The sequence below is a fragment of the Monodon monoceros genome, unplaced genomic scaffold (assembly GCF_005190385.1).
Source record: "Monodon monoceros isolate NGI ecotype Baffin Bay Population unplaced genomic scaffold, NGI_Narwhal_1 Super_Scaffold_2, whole genome shotgun sequence".
Taxonomy (NCBI): Eukaryota; Metazoa; Chordata; class Mammalia; order Artiodactyla; family Monodontidae; genus Monodon; species Monodon monoceros.
The window spans coordinates 74,282,946-74,287,011 of NW_021703776.1; positions in this window are offsets into that span (position 1 = coordinate 74,282,946).

Genomic DNA, 4,066 nt, shown 5'->3' on the forward strand with positions numbered 1-4,066 from the left:
AACTATGTGAGGTGATGGATATGTTAACTGGCTTGATTGTGGTAATCATTTCGCAATATATATGTATATCAAAACATGTTTCACACCTTGAATATATACAATATTCATTTGTCAATTATACATAAATAAAACTGGAAGAAAAAGATAAAATGCAACAAATAAACTATTACAAATGTGTTAGATATTTAAGTATATGAATAATTATTTTAAATGTGAATGGTGTGGCTACACCAGTTTATTTAGAGTTGATTAAATAACTAGAGACAACCATGTATTATCTACAAGAAATCCACTTTAAATATGAAGACTCAAAAAAGTTAAAAGTAAAGAGATGGAGAAATGTATGTTATGGTAACACTAATAAAAATAAGCCAGAGCAGCTATGTGAATCTCAAAGCAGATTTCAAAGTAAATAAGATTATTAGGATAAAGAAAAGCATTATGTAATGGTAAAGGGGTCAGTTCTCCAAGAAGACATAGCAATCCTTGATGTGTATGCAACTAACAACAGAGAATCAAAGTACATGTGAAAAAAATTGATAGAATTGAAAGGAAAAATAGTTGAATCACTATGATAGGAGACATCAACATCCCTCTACCAGTAATTGACAGATCCCACAGATCCAACAGGTAGAAAAATCAGTAAGGCTATAGTCGCCCCGAACATCACTGTCAACTTGATCTAATTGGCTAGTACTTCATTCAGCATTGGCAGAATGCACAATCTCTTCAAGCTCACATAAATATTCACCAATGTAGAACACATCCTGAGCCATAAAACACAGCTTAACAAATAATAGAATAGAAATAATAGAAATCATACAAAGTATCCTCTCAGACCACAATTAAATTAACAAGGAATCTATAAAAAATGAGGAAATTTAAAAAGTGTACACATTGGAAAGAGAAAATGAAACTGTCTTTATTTACAGATGACATAATTGTCTATTAGAAAATGCCATATAATCTATAGGGACCTCTCTGAAGTAATAAGTCAGTATAGCTTGGTTGCAGGATAGTGGGTCAATATACAAAATTGAAATATTTTCTTATATGCCAGCAGTGAACAATTGGAATTTGAATTAAAAAAAAATTGCAGAGATGTAAATTAGCATAGTCAACAGAGGAGCAATCAGGGTGCACATTTTTACACAGTCTGATAGTACCTAAAACATTCTTTGGAGTACCAGAACTACACTGAAAGGACACCTAGTAATCTCTTTTGTTCATTTCAAAATCGTTGATAAATTTTCTTGCCAGTGTTTTTCCTTGTCAACATAAATTATTTCCAATGATTATTTTTGATTAAAAAAGTATAGTCTCATTAGGTTTGTCCTGATTATTTCATGGGCACAGTACTATTCTTAATTATCCATATAGCTCTTCTTAAGTTTGTTTTGCAAAGGTAGAACCATAAACAAACAAACAGAAAACAATCAACTTCTAAGGCTACAGAATGAACTTCTGTCTAGAATTTTCTTAAGGAATCTTGTATGGGATATTTAAAGCCTCTATTTTTATCTTTTCTGTCAGTTTACTAGCAAACTCACTCAAGGAAACTCTTCACAAGATTTCAAGTGTAGTACTTATATATATGGGAGAATTGTGTTACTTATGAGCCCTACAATATATGCTAAAACTCCTGTTCTGTTTGCAGATGACTTTCCTCAGCCCTTTTACAGCCCTAGGGTCCTGTAAGCCAATCACCAGGCCAGCTTTCCTGGGGGACTTTGTAAGCCTTGGCTCCATATAATTTTTGTATGTCAATTTTGTATCCTGAAACACTGAATTTGTTGGTTAGTTCTAAGAGTTTTTGGTGGGGTCTTTAGGATTTTCTCTGTATAACACCATGTCATCTGCAAATAGAGACAGCTTTATTTCTTCTTTTCTAATTTTGCTACTTTTTTTGGACTAATTGCTTAGCCTAGGACTTCCAGTACTATGTTTGATAGGAACATTGATAGTGGGCACACTTACCTTGTTCCTGATCTTTGAGGGAAAATTTTCAACATTTCACCATTGAGTATGATGTTAGCTGTGGACTTATATGGCCTTTATTATATTGGGGTATGTTCTTTCTATACCCACTGTGCTGTCAGTTTTTATCATGAACAATTGTTTAATTTTGTCCAGTGCTTTTCCTTCTTCTATTGAGATTATCATATGATTTTTATCTTTCATTCTATTAATGTGGTGTATCACATTTATTAATTTGGGTATGTTGAATCATCCTACATCACAGGGATAAATCCCACATGATCATGGTATATGATCATTTTAATGTATTAATGAATTTAGTTTGCTAATATTTGAGAATTTTTGCATCTGTATTCATCAGGAATATTGGCCTGTTGTTTTTTCTTTTAGTGTCCTTATCTGTCTTTGGTATCTGTTTTCTGACTGTATCATTTCAAGAGCTTTTTCCAAACATTTTACAGAACAAAACGTAATAAATAAATGTTATCTGTTATTTAGTTTTTTATATAGTTGGAACCTAATTACCATCAGATTTAGCTGGCTTGATGCATAATGAGTTATTGGAAAATAGCTCATTTAAAGCTTTGGTAATGCTATTAACATTTATGAAATTATGTTTTATATGTTTTAGAGGTAGATTTACCTTTGTGACTATGCAGAAGTTCTTTTTACCATGCAGAAGTTCTTAATGATTGAAAATAAGTTATCACTCTAAGCAGAACTGAAAAGGAAAATCTAAAAATAGTTTTCATCCTTACTTTGAGTTACAACATTAATATTTAATACTTTACTGTTCAAATTCACTATATTCTTATTTGGGCTCTTATCTGAAAAGAAAAAAATCAAACAGCAATATTTTAAGAATATTAGATGAGTAATGGTCCTATGCTATAGAGGAAGTCTTTTGCCTTTTAATTAAAAACAAACTTAATGTGCAATTCAGTCAAAATAAGTGTCCCCAAACTCTATGAAATATTTTCTCTTAAATATAGGTCCTGAATATTTTTTGAAAATTAGACTATTTTTTTCTTTTCAAAATAACAGGTAAGACACTGAATTTTTTCAAGATTTATAGTACCCAGTATCCCTATCAATATACCTATAATTTAACTGGCTACCAAAGAAATGTGTTTTCACAAGGATGGATTAACTGATTGGCAATTAATCTTGCAAAGGGAAAGTAATTAGATAATTTTTCTGTCACAAATATGCTGCCATTGTTTTAAAGAGCAGCATGTTACTGCTGCTTTTATAATTCATAAGAAAACAAGTCAGGACAATTAGTTATTATAGTTGGTATAACAATGCTTATATACTTGCTACCTAGAGCACGATAAAAATTAAAGTGTTTTAATCATGTAGCCTTTCAAAATTTTAGAGGGAACAGTACCATAGTGAGCAAAATATTTCAGAGTCTCCTTGTGCTTCTGAACTTACACATTGAAACATTTGTAATATTATAAATGGTAAAAAGGTTGTTTTTAAAAATCAACTAACATTTCCTATTGGATTTACTCTCAGAATATGCATCATTCTAATTTATTTTCTATACCTAGCTTGTATTTTCATGGAAAAATTGACCTGACCCAATTAATAAGTTATTAGGTTAAAAGTGCTGTACTCCAATCATAGGTCTGGGAGTTGGAAGTTCTTTACGTCAGTATCTTATTCTAAAGTCTCCCTTCAGGCCAGGAGAGATCAAGTGACATTTTAAAACCAGAACTGGTCAGAGAAATAAGAGGTTCCCTTTATAGTAGAGCTCTATTTCCAAAACATCATGATGTCTCTCAGAATTAAAGGCGAATGTAATTTTAGCCTGCATCATTAAATGGACATTTTACCCTCTATGTCTTGATATTAAGTAGCAGATCAATAGGTAATAATGCTAATTCCCTATTATTAAGCATCTCATTATTCTTATCATTTCTTGTATTTTGTGAAAGCACATATGCCCTCAAAATATATGAATTGTAGGGACTATAAAATTTACTTCATGTTTCAGGTAAGTCAGGGAAAACTATTTAGTGAAAAGAAAGGAGATAACATTTCTGTAGATGGTGACTGTATTTACCAGCAATTAATATATATA